Source organism: Somniosus microcephalus, chromosome 2 (assembly GCF_052327205.1).
Source record: "Somniosus microcephalus isolate GS21.2 chromosome 2, FLI_Smic_1.0, whole genome shotgun sequence".
Classification (NCBI taxonomy): domain Eukaryota; kingdom Metazoa; phylum Chordata; class Chondrichthyes; order Squaliformes; family Somniosidae; genus Somniosus; species Somniosus microcephalus.
The window spans coordinates 166,657,737-166,677,756 of record NC_140988.1 but is presented as its reverse complement, the minus strand read 5'-3'; positions in this window follow the sequence as shown (position 1 = coordinate 166,677,756).

Genomic DNA, 20,020 nt, shown 5'->3' with positions numbered 1-20,020 from the left:
GTAGCTGCAACGTGGATGCAGTGAGTAAGAACGGACACAAACCGTTTAACAAAAAGAGCGCCAATGTGAAAAAAGAGGCGTGGCCAGCGAACAAAAATGATAGGGGCAATCGAAAGTCATGTAGTCGATGCAGTACACAGCATCCACCAAAAAAGTGTCCAGCATATGGTAAAAAATGCAATAGTTGCAACAAAAACAACCATTATGCCCGTTGCTGTAAGAACCAAGCACAACAAAGCAAGGTCCATACAGTAGATGAAAGCGAGATAGAGGAGTTCAATGTGGATGTTGTGTCTGAAAACAAAAAAGAAAAAAGAGACTGGATGTTGACACTAAAAATGAATGACATACACATTCCATTTAAATTGGATACTGGAGCACAAGTTAATGTGATATCAGAGACTGATTTTAAGAAAATTAGACCCAGACCAAAGATACATGGAATAAAAGTGAAAGTGACAGGATACTCAGGTACTGATATACCAGTGAAAGGAAGATGCATTGTCAAAGTGACACACAAGGACAGAGAGCACACGATAGCATTAGTCGTGGTGCCAAAGATGTGCAAGCCATACTAGGTTTAATAGCCTGTGAGAGACTGAACCTGGTAAAGAGAGTCCTCGTTGTGGAAAGCGAAGGAGAGACAGTCTATGATGAACTCATGAAAGAGTACAATGACCTATTTCAGGGTCGAGGCTGCCTTCCAGGAGAACACACGATCAGAGTAGATAAAAGTATGCCAACGGTCATACATCCATGCAGAAAAGTTCCGTTTGCTCTTCAAAAGCAACTGAAGGCAGAGTTGGACAGGATGGAAAGCCTGAACGTGATTCAGAAGATAGATGAGCCAACTGAGTGGGTGAGTTCCCTCGTCATTGTGGACAAAAAGAATGGAAAGCTCAGAATTTGCCTGGATCCAAGAGATCTAAACAGAGCAATAAAGAGAGAGCACTTCAAGCTTCCTACACGTGAGGAAATCATGTCACAGTTTGCAAATGCAAAGTATTTCAGCAAGTTAGATGCATCATCAGGATTTTGGCAGATGAAACTGGAGGAGGCAAGTTCAAGACTGTGCACGTTCAACAGTCCATTTGGCAGATACAGATTCCTAAGGTTACCATTTGGCATTGCCTCAGCTCCTGAAGTGTATCACAAAACTATCCATATGATCTATGAGCACCTGAAGGGAGTTGATACATCAATGGATGACATCATAGTATGGGGAACCACGAGAACTGAGCATGACGAGAGACTGAAAAAAAGTGCTGGAAGCAACAAGGAAAACAAACCTGAAGCTGAATAGAGAGAAATGCCAGTTTGGGGTGACAGAACTGACATTCGTGGGAGATATCCTTAGCGGTGAGGGCATCAGACCAGATCCCAGAAAGGTGTCCGCCATTGAGAATATGCCAAAGCCACAATGCAAAAAGGACGTGCAGAGGTTTAATGGAATGATCAACTACATGGGTAAATTCATATCCAACCTCTCAGAAAAGATGGCGCCACTGAGAAGACTAACTGAAAAGAACATAGAATGGGAATGGAATTATGAGCATGAGAAGTCATGGAGCAATCTAAAGAAACTGCTCACAGAGGAACCAGTTCTGAGGTTTTATGACCCAGCGAGACCCATCAAGATATCATCAGATGCATCACAGAGTGGGCTCGGTGCCGTTCTTCTGCAAAAATATGACTACTGGCAACCTATTGCATATGCATCACGCTCAATGGCAGACGCGGAGATGCGATATGCTCAAATAGAAAAGGAGCTGCTCAGCATCACATACGCCTGTGAAAGATTTCACCAGTTTGTGGCAGGACAAGCAATCAGTGTAGAGACTGACCATAAGCCCTTGATTGCATTGTTCCAAAAGCCACTAAATAGCTGTCCGCTTAGAATACAAAGAATGATGATCAGGCTGCAACGCTATACACTGAATGTTGCGTACACACCGGGTAAGCTGATGTATACAGCAGACACGTTGTCCAGAGCTGTTGACCCAAGTGAGCCCGCGAACACCAAAATGGATGAAAAAGTGAACGCCTACGTGGACATGATCACAAGTGCACTGCCCATAGCAGATGCAAAAATGGAGCTCATAAAGACTGAGACAAACAAAGATGAAACAATGAGACGACTGAGGAAAAGCATCTTGGATGGATGGCCCAACATGAAGCAAGACTGCTCACCTGACATGGCAGAGTACTGGAACTGCAGGGCGGAACTATCATTGGTCGAAGACATCATCTACAAAGGAAGTAAAATAGTGCTCCCAAAGAGTCTGAGAAAAGAGATGCTAAAAAGGATCCATGGAGGACATCTGGGAATCGAAAAGTGTAAGAAAAGAGCAAGAGAGGTGATGTACTGGCCACGAATCAACCAAGATGTGACAAATGAGGTGTCAAACTGCACAATATGCCTGAAATATCGAGCAAGCAATCTGGTAGAACCACTAAAGCCACACCCAGCGCCAGACAGACCTTACCAGAAGGTAGGCGCTGACCTATTCGTATGTCAAGGGAAGGACTATCTAGTAGTCACAGACTATTACTCCCTGTATCCAGAGGTGTGTAGACTGTACACCACCACTGCAGATGCTGTGATAACATGTATGAAAGCCATATTCTCCAGACATGGCGTGGCAAGCGAGGTCTTCACAGACAACGGACCCCAGTTTTACAATGCAAGTTTCCGACACTTTGCCAAAGAGTGGGACTTTGTCCACACAACGTCAAGTCCTCACTTTCCACAGTCCAATGGACTGATGGAAAAATCAGTCCAGACAGTGAAAAGACTGATGTACAAGGCAAAAGACAGTGGAACTGACTTCTACCAGAGCATGCTTGTATACCGCACAACGCTGCTCGAGTGTGGTATGTCACCAGCCCAACTCCTTATGGGACGTCTGCTAAGGTCAAACCTACCCATCCCGGAGAACCTCCTGAAAACAAAAGAGGGGGAGAAAGTGAGGAAGTTCAAAGAACAACAGAAAGAAAAGCAAAAGTACTACTATGACAGAGGAACACAAAACCTACCTGAACTCCACACTGGTGACCAAGTAAGGTTCAAAGACAAAAGAAACATATGGACTCAGAGAAGGGAACTGTCCTGAGTGAAGTTCAACCAAGATCATACACCATTCAAACAAATGAGGGTGCAGTTCTGAGAAGAAATCGTCGAGATCTTCTCATGGGACCAGCCACGGCAGGTCAAAATACTGATACTGTTGAACAACCTGATCACACAGCAGGTCAAAAGATTGATACTGTTGAACAGCCTGATCACACAGCTGAGAAATCATCATCTGAGGCAACAACTCAGATTCAAGGACAATCAATCAGAAAATCCTCAAGACGCGTGAAGCCTCCTGAGAGACTCATTGAGCAAGTTTAAGGACTATTGTTATAGAAGGAAGTAATGTTATCTTATTCTTTCTTCAAGTTCTAGGTATTTACATATTTCATGTGAACACACAAAACAAGGTTAAAAAACCTTGATCATGATAATGATAATGTAAGTTCATTAAGTGTTACAGTTAAAATGCAGAGTAATACAAAGAAAACATGTGGTTAGATAAAAGTAAAATACTTCTGTTTTAAGAAAGGGAGATGTAATGATATCAACAAATAGTGATGGTATTTGCCTGTTTGATTATGATGCCTTACCAGCATATTTGCCTGTTTGATTATTTATGCCTGACCAGCAGAGGGCATGTGAGAGAGACAGAGTTTCATTTTGGTTTCGTTTTAGATGGATCTCTAAGATGGTGTCTCCTGTAATGCTGTTAACTGAGTTGAACATACTTTAGATTAAAAGACATTCTCATTCAATCAATGTGTCGTCATTGAACCCACATACAAAGCAATACATGATGTCAGAAGTGATTGAAAGAGATGAAGAGGAAAAATCTGAAGTTAAATCAGCTCTCCACATATTAGCAAGCCAAAAGAGAACATCGCTACTTACCATTGGAGAATAGTTAACGAAGTGAAAAAATGGTAGGATTACACCCACCAGTGAAGCTTCAGTTGACAGGTAATGTGGCTGAAAATTGGAGGAGGTTTAAACAACGTTTGGAGTTGTATTTAGCGGCAATCGGAGCTGACGAGAAAAGTGATAAAATGAAAGCGTCAGTGTTCTTACATGTCGTGGGTGATGAAGCACTGGAGGTGTATAATAACTTCACATTCGCTGCTGATGGAGACAAAATGAAGTTGGATAAAATAATGGAACAGTTTGAGGCCTACTGCATGCCTAAACGTAACGTGACGTTTGAGAGGCACAGATTTTTCACATGTGTACAGAAAACGGGAGAGACTATTGATCAGTATGTGACTGAACTGAGAAACCGAAGCAAAACATGTGAATTTGGGGGACTGACAGACTCGCTGATAAAAGACAGACTGGTGTGTGGTATTCCAGATAATGGTCTAAGGGAAAGACTGCTAAGAGAGCAAGATCTAGACCTGGGAAAAGCCATAGCACTGTGTAGGGCTACAGAGACTGTGAAGTCACAGGCAAAGGAGCTGTTCAGTAACAGTAGCTGCAACGTGGATGCAGTGAGTAAGAACGGACACAAACCGTTTAACAAAAAGAGCGCCAATGTGAAAAAAGAGGCGTGGCCAGCGAACAAAAATGATAGGGGCAATCGAAAGTCATGTAGTCGATGCAGTACACAGCATCCACCAAAAAAGTGTCCAGCATATGGTAAAAAATGCAATAGTTGCAACAAAAACAACCATTATGCCCGTTGCTGTAAGAACCAAGCACAACAAAGCAAGGTCCATACAGTAGATGAAAGCGAGATAGAGGAGTTCAATGTGGATGTTGTGTCTGAAAACAAAAAAGAAAAAAGAGACTGGATGTTGACACTAAAAATGAATGACATACACATTCCATTTAAATTGGATACTGGAGCACAAGTTAATGTGATATCAGAGACTGATTTTAAGAAAATTAGACCCAGACCAAAGATACATGGAATAAAAGTGAAAGTGACAGGATACTCAGGTACTGATATACCAGTGAAAGGAAGATGCATTGTCAAAGTGACACACAAGGACAGAGAGCACACGATAGCATTAGTCGTGGTGCCAAAGGATGTGCAAGCCATACTAGGTTTAATAGCCTGTGAGAGACTGAACCTGGTAAAGAGAGTCCTCGTTGTGGAAAGCGAAGGAGAGACAGTCTATGATGAACTCATGAAAGAGTACAATGACCTATTTCAGGGTCTAGGCTGCCTTCCAGGAGAACACACGATCAGAGTAGATAAAAGTATGCCAACGGTCATACATCCATGCAGAAAAGTTCCGTTTGCTCTTCAAAAGCAACTGAAGGCAGAGTTGGACAGGATGGAAAGCCTGAACGTGATTCAGAAGATAGATGAGCCAACTGAGTGGGTGAGTTCCCTCGTCATTGTGGACAAAAAGAATGGAAAGCTCAGAATTTGCCTGGATCCAAGAGATCTAAACAGAGCAATAAAGAGAGAGCACTTCAAGCTTCCTACACGTGAGGAAATCATGTCACAGTTTGCAAATGCAAAGTATTTCAGCAAGTTAGATGCATCATCAGGATTTTGGCAGATGAAACTGGAGGAGGCAAGTTCAAGACTGTGCACGTTCAACAGTCCATTTGGCAGATACAGATTCCTAAGGTTACCATTTGGCATTGCCTCAGCTCCTGAAGTGTATCACAAAACTATCCATATGATCTATGAGCACCTGGAGGGAGTTGATACATCAATGGATGACATCATAGTATGGGGAACCACGAGAACTGAGCATGACGAGAGACTGAAAAAAAGTGCTGGAAGCAACAAGGAAAACAAACCTGAAGCTGAATAGAGAGAAATGCCAGTTTGGGGTGACAGAACTGACATTCGTGGGAGATATCCTTAGCGGTGAGGGCATCAGACCAGATCCCAGAAAGGTGTCCGCCATTGAGAATATGCCAAAGCCACAATGCAAAAAGGACGTGCAGAGGTTTAATGGAATGATCAACTACATGGGTAAATTCATATCCAACCTCTCAGAAAAGATGGCGCCACTGAGAAGACTAACTGAAAAGAACATAGAATGGGAATGGAATTATGAGCATGAGAAGTCATGGAGCAATCTAAAGAAACTGCTCACAGAGGAACCAGTTCTGAGGTTTTATGACCCAGCGAGACCCATCAAGATATCATCAGATGCATCACAGAGTGGGCTCGGTGCCGTTCTTCTGCAAAAATATGACTACTGGCAACCTATTGCATATGCATCACGCTCAATGGCAGACGCGGAGATGCGATATGCTCAAATAGAAAAGGAGCTGCTCAGCATCACATACGCCTGTGAAAGATTTCACCAGTTTGTGGCAGGACAAGCAATCAGTGTAGAGACTGACCATAAGCCCTTGATTGCATTGTTCCAAAAGCCACTAAATAGCTGTCCGCTTAGAATACAAAGAATGATGATCAGGCTGCAACGCTATACACTGAATGTTGCGTACACACCGGGTAAGCTGATGTATACAGCAGACACGTTGTCCAGAGCTGTTGACCCAAGTGAGCCCGCGAACACCAAAATGGATGAAAAAGTGAACGCCTACGTGGACATGATCACAAGTGCACTGCCCATAGCAGATGCAAAAATGGAGCTCATAAAGACTGAGACAAACAAAGATGAAACAATGAGACGACTGAGGAAAAGCATCTTGGATGGATGGCCCAACATGAAGCAAGACTGCTCACCTGACATGGCAGAGTACTGGAACTGCAGGGCGGAACTATCACTGGTCGAAGACATCATCTACAAAGGAAGTAAAATAGTGCTCCCAAAGAGTCTGAGAAAAGAGATGCTAAAAAGGATCCATGGAGGACATCTGGGAATCGAAAAGTGTAAGAAAAGAGCAAGAGAGGTGATGTACTGGCCACGAATCAACCAAGATGTGACAAATGAGGTGTCAAACTGCACAATATGCCTGAAATATCGAGCAAGCAATCTGGTAGAACCACTAAAGCCACACCCAGTGCCAGACAGACCTTACCAGAAGGTAGGCGCTGACCTATTCGTATGTCAAGGGAAGGACTATCTAGTAGTCACAGGCTATTACTCCCTGTATCCAGAGGTGTGTAGACTGTACACCACCACTGCAGATGCTGTGATAACATGTATGAAAGCCATATTCTCCAGACATGGCGTGGCAAGCGAGGTCTTCACAGACAACGGACCCCAGTTTTACAATGCAAGTTTCCGACACTTTGCCAAAGAGTGGGACTTTGTCCACACAACGTCAAGTCCTCACTTTCCACAGTCCAATGGACTGATGGAAAAATCAGTCCAGACAGTGAAAAGACTGATGTACAAGGCAAAAGACAGTGGAACTGACTTCTACCAGAGCATGCTTGTATACCGCACAACGCTGCTCGAGTGTGGTATGTCACCAGCCCAACTCCTTATGGGACGTCTGCTAAGGTCAAACCTACCCATCCCGGAGAACCTCCTGAAAACAAAAGAGGGGGAGAAAGTGAGGAAGTTCAAAGAACAACAGAAAGAAAAGCAAAAGTACTACTATGACAGAGGAACACAAAACCTACCTGAACTCCACACTGGTGACCAAGTAAGGTTCAAAGACAAAAGAAACATATGGACTCAGAGAAGGGAACTGTCCTGAGTGAAGTTCAACCAAGATCATACACCATTCAAACAAATGAGGGTGCTGTTCTGAGAAGAAATCGTCGAGATCTTCTCATGGGACCAGCCACAGCAGGTCAAAAGACTGATACTGTTGAACAACCTGATCACACAGCAGGTCAAAAGATTGATACTGTTGAACAGCCTGATCACACAGCTGAGAAATCATCATCTGAGGCAACAACTCAGATTCAAGGACAATCAATCAGAAAATCCTCAAGATGCGTGAAGCCTCCTGAGAGACTCATTGAGCAAGTTTAAGGACTATTGTTATAGAAGGAAGTAATGTTATCTTATTCTTTCTTCAAGTTCTAGGTATTTACATATTTCATGTGAACACACAAAACAAGGTTAAAAAACCTTGATCATGATAATGATAATGTAAGTTCATTAAGTGTTACAGTTAAAATGCAGAGTAATACAAAGAAAACATGTGGTTAGATAAAAGTAAAATACTTTTGTTTTAAGAAAGGGAGATGTAATGATATCAACAAATAGTGATGGTATTTGCCTGTTTGATTATGATGCCTTACCAGCATATTTGCCTGTTTGATTATTTATGCCTGACCAGCAGAGGGCATGTGAGAGAGACAGAGTTTCATTTTGGTTTCGTTTTAGATGGATCTCTAAGATGGTGTCTCCTGTAATGCTGTTAACTGAGTTGAACATACTTTAGATTAAAAGACATTCTCATTCAATCAATGTGTCGTCATTGAACCCACATACAAAGCAATACATGGTGTCAGAAGTGATTGAAAGAGATGAAGAGGAAAAATCTGAAGTTAAATCAGCTCTCCACATATTAGCAAGCCAAAAGAGAACATCGTTACTTACCATTGGAGAATAGCTAACGAAGTGAAAAAATGGTAGGATTACACCCACCAGTGAAGCTTCAGTTGACAGGTAATGTGGCTGAAAATTGGAGGAGGTTTAAACAACGTTTGGAGTTGTATTTAGCGGCAATCGGAGCTGACGAGAAAAGTGATAAAATGAAAGCGTCAGTGTTCTTACATGTCTTGGGTGATGAAGCGCTGGAGGTGTATAATAACTTCACATTCGCTGCTGATGGAGACAAAATGAAGTTGGATAAAATAATGGAACAGTTTGAGGCCTACTGCATGCCTAAACGTAACGTGACGTTTGAGAGGCACAGATTTTTCACATGTGTACAGAAAACGGGAGAGACTATTGATCAGTATGTGACTGAACTGAGAAACCGAAGCAAAACATGTGAATTTGGGGGACTGACAGACTCGCTGATAAAAGACAGACTGGTGTGTGGTATTCCAGATAATGGTCTAAGGGAAAGACTGCTAAGAGAGCAAGATCTAGACCTGGGAAAAGCCATAGCACTGTGTAGGGCTACAGAGACTGTGAAGTCACAGGCAAAGGAGCTGTTCAGTAACAGTAGCTGCAACGTGGATGCAGTGAGTAAGAACGGACACAAACCGTTTAACAAAAAGAGCGCCAATGTGAAAAAAGAGGCGTGGCCAGCGAACAAAAATGATAGGGGCAATCGAAAGTCATGTAGTCGATGCAGTACACAGCATCCACCAAAAAAGTGTCCAGCATATGGTAAAAAATGCAATAGTTGCAACAAAAACAACCATTATGCCCGTTGCTGTAAGAACCAAGCACAACAAAGCAAGGTCCATACAGTAGATGAAAGCGAGATAGAGGAGTTCAATGTGGATGTTGTGTCTGAAAACAAAAAAGAAAAAAGAGACTGGATGTTGACACTAAAAATGAATGACATACACATTCCATTTAAATTGGATACTGGAGCACAAGTTAATGTGATATCAGAGACTGATTTTAAGAAAATTAGACCCAGACCAAAGATACATGGAATAAAAGTGAAAGTGACAGGATACTCAGGTACTGATATACCAGTGAAAGGAAGATGCATTGTCAAAGTGACACACAAGGACAGAGAGCACACGATAGCATTAGTCGTGGTGCCAAAGGATGTGCAAGCCATACTAGGTTTAATAGCCTGTGAGAGACTGAACCTGGTAAAGAGAGTCCTCGTTGTGGAAAGCGAAGGAGAGACAGTCTATGATGAACTCATGAAAGAGTACAATGACCTATTTCAGGGTCTAGGCTGCCTTCCAGGAGAACACACGATCAGAGTAGATAAAAGTATGCCAACGGTCATACATCCATGCAGAAAAGTTCCGTTTGCTCTTCAAAAGCAACTGAAGGCAGAGTTGGACAGGATGGAAAGCCTGAACGTGATTCAGAAGATAGATGAGCCAACTGAGTGGGTGAGTTCCCTCGTCATTGTGGACAAAAAGAATGGAAAGCTCAGAATTTGCCTGGATCCAAGAGATCTAAACAGAGCAATAAAGAGAGAGCACTTCAAGCTTCCTACACGTGAGGAAATCATGTCACAGTTTGCAAATGCAAAGTATTTCAGCAAGTTAGATGCATCATCAGGATTTTGGCAGATGAAACTGGAGGAGGCAAGTTCAAGACTGTGCACGTTCAACAGTCCATTTGGCAGATACAGATTCCTAAGGTTACCATTTGGCATTGCCTCAGCTCCTGAAGTGTATCACAAAACTATCCATATGATCTATGAGCACCTGAAGGGAGTTGATACATCAATGGATGACATCATAGTATGGGGAACCACGAGAACTGAGCATGACGAGAGACTGAAAAAAAGTGCTGGAAGCAACAAGGAAAACAAACCTGAAGCTGAATAGAGAGAAATGCCAGTTTGGGGTGACAGAACTGACATTCGTGGGAGATATCCTTAGCGGTGAGGGCATCAGACCAGATCCCAGAAAGGTGTCCGCCATTGAGAATATGCCAAAGCCACAATGCAAAAAGGACGTGCAGAGGTTTAATGGAATGATCAACTACATGGGTAAATTCATATCCAACCTCTCAGAAAAGATGGCGCCACTGAGAAGACTAACTGAAAAGAACATAGAATGGGAATGGAATTATGAGCATGAGAAGTCATGGAGCAATCTAAAGAAACTGCTCACAGAGGAACCAGTTCTGAGGTTTTATGACCCAGCGAGACCCATCAAGATATCATCAGATGCATCACAGAGTGGGCTCGGTGCCGTTCTTCTGCAAAAATATGACTACTGGCAACCTATTGCATATGCATCACGCTCAATGGCAGACGCGGAGATGCGATATGCTCAAATAGAAAAGGAGCTGCTCAGCATCACATACGCCTGTGAAAGATTTCACCAGTTTGTGGCAGGACAAGCAATCAGTGTAGAGACTGACCATAAGCCCTTGATTGCATTGTTCCAAAAGCCACTAAATAGCTGTCCGCTTAGAATACAAAGAATGATGATCAGGCTGCAACGCTATACACTGAATGTTGCGTACACACCGGGTAAGCTGATGTATACAGCAGACACGTTGTCCAGAGCTGTTGACCCAAGTGAGCCCGCGAACACCAAAATGGATGAAAAAGTGAACGCCTACGTGGACATGATCACAAGTGCACTGCCCATAGCAGATGCAAAAATGGAGCTCATAAAGACTGAGACAAACAAAGATGAAACAATGAGACGACTGAGGAAAAGCATCTTGGATGGATGGCCCAACATGAAGCAAGACTGCTCACCTGACATGGCAGAGTACTGGAACTGCAGGGCGGAACTATCACTGGTCGAAGACATCATCTACAAAGGAAGTAAAATAGTGCTCCCAAAGAGTCTGAGAAAAGAGATGCTAAAAAGGATCCATGGAGGACATCTGGGAATCGAAAAGTGTAAGAAAAGAGCAAGAGAGGTGATGTACTGGCCACGAATCAACCAAGATGTGACAAATGAGGTGTCAAACTGCACAATATGCCTGAAATATCGAGCAAGCAATCTGGTAGAACCACTAAAGCCACACCCAGCGCCAGACAGACCTTACCAGAAGGTAGGCGCTGACCTATTCGTATGTCAAGGGAAGGACTATCTAGTAGTCACAGGCTATTACTCCCTGTATCCAGAGGTGTGTAGACTGTACACCACCACTGCAGATGCTGTGATAACATGTATGAAAGCCATATTCTCCAGACATGGCGTGGCAAGCGAGGTCTTCACAGACAACGGACCCCAGTTTTACAATGCAAGTTTCCGACACTTTGCCAAAGAGTGGGACTTTGTCCACACAACGTCAAGTCCTCACTTTCCACAGTCCAATGGACTGATGGAAAAATCAGTCCAGACAGTGAAAAGACTGATGTACAAGGCAAAAGACAGTGGAACTGACTTCTACCAGAGCATGCTTGTATACCGCACAACGCTGCTCGAGTGTGGTATGTCACCAGCCCAACTCCTTATGGGACGTCTGCTAAGGTCAAACCTACCCATCCCGGAGAACCTCCTGAAAACAAAAGAGGGGGAGAAAGTGAGGAAGTTCAAAGAACAACAGAAAGAAAAGCAAAAGTACTACTATGACAGAGGAACACAAAACCTACCTGAACTCCACACTGGTGACCAAGTAAGGTTCAAAGACAAAAGAAACATATGGACTCAGAGAAGGGAACTGTCCTGAGTGAAGTTCAACCAAGATCATACACCATTCAAACAAATGAGGGTGCTGTTCTGAGAAGAAATCGTCGAGATCTTCTCATGGGACCAGCCACGGCAGGTCAAAAGACTGATACTGTTGAACAACCTGATCACACAGCAGGTCAAAAGATTGATAATGTTGAACAGCCTGATCACACAGCTGAGAAATCATCATCTGAGGCAACAACTCAGATTCAAGGACAATCAATCAGAAAATCCTCAAGACGCGTGAAGCCTCCTGAGAGACACATTGAGCAAGTTTAAGGACTATTGTTATAGAAGGAAGTAATGTTATCTTATTCTTTCTTCAAGTTCTAGGTATTTACATATTTCATGTGAACACACAAAACAAGGTTAAAAAACCTTGATCATGATAATGATAATGTAAGTTCATTAAGTGTTACAGTTAAAATGCAGAGTAATACAAAGAAAACATGTGGTTAGATAAAAGTAAAATACTTTTGGTTTAAGAAAGGGAGATGTAATGATATCAACAAATAGTGATGGTATTTGCCTGTTTGATTATGATGCCTTACCAGCATATTTGCCTGTTTGATTATTTATGCCTGACCAGCAGAGGGCATGTGAGAGAGACAGAGTTTCATTTTGGTTTCGTTTTAGATGGATCTCTAAGATGGTGTCTCCTGTAATGCTGTTAACTGAGTTGAACATACTTTAGATTAAAAGACATTCTCATTCAATCAATGTGTCATCATTGAACCCACATACAAAGCAATACATGGTGTCAGAAGTGATTGAAAGAGATGAAGAGGAAAAATCTGAAGTTAAATCAGCTCTCCACATATTAGCAAGCCAAAAGAGAACATCGTTACTTACCATTGGAGAATAGCTAACGAAGTGAAAAAATGGTAGGATTACACCCACCAGTGAAGCTTCAGTTGACAGGTAATGTGGCTGAAAATTGGAGGAGGTTTAAACAACGTTTGGAGTTGTATTTAGCGGCAATCGGAGCTGACGAGAAAAGTGATAAAATGAAAGCGTCAGTGTTCTTACATGTCGTGGGTGATGAAGCGCTGGAGGTGTATAATAACTTCACATTCGCTGCTGATGGAGACAAAATGAAGTTGGATAAAATAATGGAACAGTTTGAGGCCTACTGCATGCCTAAACGTAACGTGACGTTTGAGAGGCACAGATTTTTCACATGTGTACAGAAAACGGGAGAGACTATTGATCAGTATGTGACTGAACTGAGAAACCGAAGCAAAACATGTGAATTTGGGGGACTGACAGACTCGCTGATAAAAGACAGACTGGTGTGTGGTATTCCAGATAATGGTCTAAGGGAAAGACTGCTAAGAGATCAAGATCTAGACCTGGGAAAAGCCATAGCACTGTGTAGGGCTACAGAGACTGTGAAGTCACAGGCAAAGGAGCTGTTCAGTAACAGTAGCTGCAACGTGGATGCAGTGAGTAAGAACGGACACAAACCGTTTAACAAAAAGAGCGCCAATGTGAAAAAAGAGGCGTGGCCAGCGAACAAAAATGATAGGGGCAATCGAAAGTCATGTAGTCGATGCAGTACACAGCATCCACCAAAAAAGTGTCCAGCATATGGTAAAAAATGCAATAGTTGCAACAAAAACAACCATTATGCCCGTTGCTGTAAGAACCAAGCACAACAAAGCAAGGTCCATACAGTAGATGAAAGCGAGATAGAGGAGTTCAATGTGGATGTTGTGTCTGAAAACAAAAAAGAAAAAAGAGACTGGATGTTGACACTAAAAATGAGTGACATACACATTCCATTTAAATTGGATACTGGAGCACAAGTTAATGTGATATCAGAGACTGATTTTAAGAAAATTAGACCCAGACCAAAGATACATGGAATAAAAGTGAAAGTGACAGGATACTCAGGTACTGATATACCAGTGAAAGGAAGATGCATTGTCAAAGTGACACACAAGGACAGAGAGCACACGATAGCATTAGTCGTGGTGCCAAAGGATGTGCAAGCCATACTAGGTTTAATAGCCTGTGAGAGACTGAACCTGGTAAAGAGAGTCCTCGTTGTGGAAAGCAAAGGAGAGACAGTCTATGATGAACTCATGAAAGGGTACAATGACCTATTTCAGGGTCTAGGCTGCCTTCCAGGAGAACACACGATCAGAGTAGATAAAAGTATGCCAACGGTCATACATCCATGCAGAAAAGTTCCGTTTGCTCTTCAAAAGCAACTGAAGGCAGAGTTGGACAGGATGGAAAGCCTGAACGTGATTCAGAAGATAGATGAGCCAACTGAGTGGGTGAGTTCCCTCGTCATTGTGGACAAAAAGAATGGAAAGCTCAGAATTTGCCTGGATCCAAGAGATCTAAACAGAGCAATAAAGAGAGAGCACTTCAAGCTTCCTACACGTGAGGAAATCATGTCACAGTTTGCAAATGCAAAGTATTTCAGCAAGTTAGATGCATCATCAGGATTTTGGCAGATGAAACTGGAGGAGGCAAGTTCAAGACTGTGCACGTTCAACAGTCCATTTGGCAGATACAGATTCCTAAGGTTACCATTTGGCATTGCCTCAGCTCCTGAAGTGTATCACAAAACTATCCATATGGTCTATGAGCACCTGGAGGGAGTTGATACATCAATGGATGACATCATAGTATGGGGAACCACGAGAACTGAGCATGACGAGAGACTGAAAAAAAGTGCTGGAAGCAACAAGGAAAACAAACCTGAAGCTGAATAGAGAGAAATGCCAGTTTGGGGTGACAGAACTGACATTCGTGGGAGATATCCTTAGCGGTGAGGGCATCAGACCAGATCCCAGAAAGGTGTCCGCCATTGAGAATATGCCAAAGCCACAATGCAAAAAGGACGTGCAGAGGTTTAATGGAATGATCAACTGCATGGGTAAATTCATATCCAACCTCTCAGAAAAGATGGCGCCACTGAGAAGACTAACTGAAAAGAACATAGAATGGGAATGGAATTATGAGCATGAGAAGTCATGGAGCAATCTAAAGAAACTGCTCACAGAGGAACCAGTTCTGAGGTTTTATGACCCAGCGAGACCCATCAAGATATCATCAGATGCATCACAGAGTGGGCTCGGTGCCGTTCTTCTGCAAAAATATGACTACTGGCAACCTATTGCATATGCATCACGCTCAATGGCAGACGCGGAGATGCGATATGCTCAAATAGAAAAGGAGCTGCTCAGCATCACATACGCCTGTGAAAGATTTCACCAGTTTGTGGCAGGACAAGCAATCAGTGTAGAGACTGACCATAAGCCCTTGATTGCATTGTTCCAAAAGCCACTAAATAGCTGTCCGCTTAGAATACAAAGAATGATGATCAGGCTGCAACGCTATACACTGAATGTTGCGTACACACCGGGTAAGCTGATGTATACAGCAGACACGTTGTCCAGAGCTGTTGACCCAAGTGAGCCCGCGAACACCAAAATGGATGAAAAAGTGAACGCCTACGTGGACATGATCACAAGTGCACTGCCCATAGCAGATGCAAAAATGGAGCTCATAAAGACTGAGACAAACAAAGATGAAACAATGAGACGACTGAGGAAAAGCATCTTGGATGGATGGCCCAACATGAAGCAAGACTGCTCACCTGACATGGCAGAGTACTGGAACTGCAGGGCGGAACTATCACTGGTCGAAGACATCATCTACAAAGGAAGTAAAATAGTGCTCCCAAAGAGTCTGAGAAAAGAGATGCTAAAAAGGATCCATGGAGGACATCTGGGAATCGAAAAGTGTAAGAAAAGAGCAAGAGAGGTGATGTACTGGCCACGAATCAACCAAGATGTGACAAATGAGGTGTCAAACTGCACAATATGCCTGAAATATCGAGCAAGCAATCTGGTAGAACCACTAAAGCCACACCCAGCGCCAGACAGACCTTACCAGAAGGTAGGCGCTGACCTATTCGTATGTCAAGGGAAGGACTATCTAGTAGTCACAGGCTATTACTCCCTGTATCCAGAGGTGTGTAGACTGTACACCACCACTGCAGATGCTGTGATAACATGTATGAAAGCCATATTCTCCAGACATGGCGTGGCAAGCGAGGTCTTCACAGACAACGGACCCCAGTTTTACAATGCAAGTTTCCGACACTTTGCCAAAGAGTGGGACTTTGTCCACACAACGTCAAGTCCTCACTTTCCACAGTCCAATGGACTGATGGAAAAATCAGTCCAGACAGTGAAAAGACTGATGTACAAGGCAAAAGACAGTGGAACTGACTTCTACCAGAGCATGCTTGTATACCGCACAACGCTGCTCGAGTGTGGTATGTCACCAGCCCAACTCCTTATGGGACGTCTGCTAAGGTCAAACCTACCCATCCCGGAGAACCTCCTGAAAACAAAAGAGGGGGAGAAAGTGAGGAAGTTCAAAGAACAACAGAAAGAAAAGCAAAAGTACTACTATGACAGAGGAACACAAAACCTACCTGAACTCCACACTGGTGACCAAGTAAGGTTCAAAGACAAAAGAAACATATGGACTCAGAGAAGGGAACTGTCCTGAGTGAAGTTCAACCAAGATCATACACCATTCAAACAAATGAGGGTGCAGTTCTGAGAAGAAATCGTCGAGATCTTCTCATGGGACCAGCCACGGCAGGTCAAAAGACTGATACTGTTGAACAACCTGATCACACAGCAGGTCAAAAGATTGATACTGTTGAACAGCCTGATCACACAGCTGAGAAATCATCATCTGAGGCAACAACTCAGATTCAAGGACAATCAATCAGAAAATCCTCAAGACGCGTGAAGCCTCCTGAGAGACTCATTGAGCAAGTTTAAGGACTATTGTTATAGAAGGAAGTAATGTTATCTTATTCTTTCTTCAAGTTCTAGATATTTACATATTTCATGTGAACACACAAAACAAGGTTAAAAAACCTTGATCATGATAATGATAATGTAAGTTCATTAAGTGTTACAGTTAAAATGCAGAGTAATACAAAGAAAACATGTGGTTAGATAAAAGTAAAATACTTCTGTTTTAAGAAAGGGAGATGTAATGATATCAACAAATAGTGATGGTATTTGCCTGTTTGATTATGATGCCTTACCAGCATATTTGCCTGTTTGATTATTTATGCCTGACCAGCAGAGGGCATGTGAGAGAGACAGAGTTTCGTTTTGGTTTCGTTTTAGATGGATCTCTAAGATGGTGTCTCCTGTAATGCTGTTAACTGAGTTGAACATACTTTAGATTAAAAGACATTCTCATTCAATCAATGTGTCGTCATTGAACCCACATACAAAGCAATACATGGTGTCAGAAGTGATTGAAAGAGATGAAGAGGAAAAATCTGAAGTTAAATCAGCTCTCCACATATTAGCAAGCCAAAAGAGAACATCGTTACTTACCATTGGAGAATAGCTAACGAAGTGAAAAAATGGTAGGATTACACCCACCAGTGAAGCTTCAGTTGACAGGTAATGTGGCTGAAAATTGGAGGAGGTTTAAACAACGTTTGGAGTTGTATTTAGCGGCAATCGGAGCTGACGAGAAAAGTGATAAAATGAAAGCGTCAGTGTTCTTACATGTCGTGGGTGATGAAGCGCTGGAGGTGTATAATAACTTCACATTCGCTGCTGATGGAGACAAAATGAAGTTGGATAAAATAATGGAACAGTTTGAGGCCTACTGCATGCCTAAACGTAACGTGACGTTTGAGAGGCACAGATTTTTCACATGTGTACAGAAAACGGGAGAGACTATTGATCAGTATGTGACTGAACTGAGAAACCGAAGCAAAACATGTGAATTTGGGGGACTGACAGACTCGCTGATAAAAGACAGACTGGTGTGTGGTATTCCAGATAATGGTCTAAGGGAAAGACTGCTAAGAGAGCAAGATCTAGACCTGGGAAAAGCCATAGCATTGTGTAGGGCTACAGAGACTGTGAAGTCACAGGCAAAGGAGCTGTTCAGTAACAGTAGCTGCAACGTGGATGCAGTGAGTAAGAACGGACACAAACCGTTTAACAAAAAGAGCGCCAATGTGAAAAAAGAGGCGTGGCCAGCGAACAAAAATGATAGGGGCAATCAAAAGTCATGTAGTCGATGCAGTACACAGCATCCACCAAAAAAGTGTCCAGCATATGGTAAAAAATGCAATAGTTGCAACAAAAACAACCATTATGCCCGTTGCTGTAAGAACCAAGCACAACAAAGCAAGGTCCATACAGTAGATGAAAGCGAGATAGAGGAGTTCAATGTGGATGTTGTGTCTGAAAACAAAAAAGAAAAAAGAGACTGGATGTTGACACTAAAAATGAATGACATACACATTCCATTTAAATTGGATACTGGAGCACAAGTTAATGTGATATCAGAGACTGATTTTAAGAAAATTAGACCCAGACCAAAGATACATGGAATAAAAGTGAAAGTGACAGGATACTCAGGTACTGATATACCAGTGAAAGGAAGATGCATTGTCAAAGTGACACACAAGGACAGAGAGCACACGATAGCATTAGTCGTGGTGCCAAAGGATGTGCAAGCCATACTAGGTTTAATAGCCTGTGAGAGACTGAACCTGGTAAAGAGAGTCCTCGTTGTGGAAAGCGAAGGAGAGACAGTCTATGATGAACTCATGAAAGAGTACAATGACCTATTTCAGGGTCTAGGCTGCCTTCCAGGAGAACACACGATCAGAGTAGATAAAAGTATGCCAACGGTCATACATCCATGCAGAAAAGTTCCGTTTGCTCTTCAAAAGCAACTGAAGGCAGAGTTGGACAGGATGGAAAGCCTGAACGTGATTCAGAAGATAGATGAGCCAACTGAGTGGGTGAGTTCCCTTGTCATTGTGGACAAAAAGAATGGAAAGCTCAGAATTTGCCTGGATCCAAGAGATCTAAACAGAGCAATAAAGAGAGAGCACTTCAAGCTTCCTACACATGAGGAAATCATGTCACAGTTTGCAAATGCAAAGTATTTCAGCAAGTTAGATGCATCATCAGGATTTTGGCAGATGAAACTGGAGGAGGCAAGTTCAAGACTGTGCACGTTCAACAGTCCATTTGGCAGATACAGATTCCTAAGGTTACCATTTGGCATTGCCTCAGCTCCTGAAGTGTATCACAAAACTATCCATATGGTCTATGAGCACCTGGAGGGAGTTGATACATCAATGGATGACATCATAGTATGGGGAACCACGAGAACTGAGCATGACGAGAGACTGAAAAAAAGTGCTGGAAGCAACAAGGAAAACAAACCTGAAGCTGAATAGAGAGAAATGCCAGTTTGGGGTGACAGAACTGACATTCGTGGGAGATATCCTTAGCGGTGAGGGCATCAGACCAGATCCCAGAAAGGTGTCCGCCATTGAGAATATGCCAAAGCCACAATGCAAAAAGGACGTGCAGAGGTTTAATGGAATGATCAACTACATGGGTAAATTCATATCCAACCTCTCAGAAAAGATGGCGCCACTGAGAAGACTAACTGAAAAGAACATAGAATGGGAATGGAATTATGAGCATGACAAGTCATGGAGCAATCTAAAGAAACTGCTCACAGAGGAACCAGTTCTGAGGTTTTATGACCCAGCGAGACCCATCAAGATATCATCAGATGCATCACAGAGTGGGCTCGGTGCTGTTCTTCTGCAAAAATATGACTACTGGCAACCTATTGCATATGCATCACGCTCAATGGCAGACGCGGAGATGCGATATGCTCAAATAGAAAAGGAGCTGCTCAGCATCACATACGCCTGTGAAAGATTTCACCAGTTTGTGGCAGGACAAGCAATCAGTGTAGAGACTGACCATAAGCCCTTG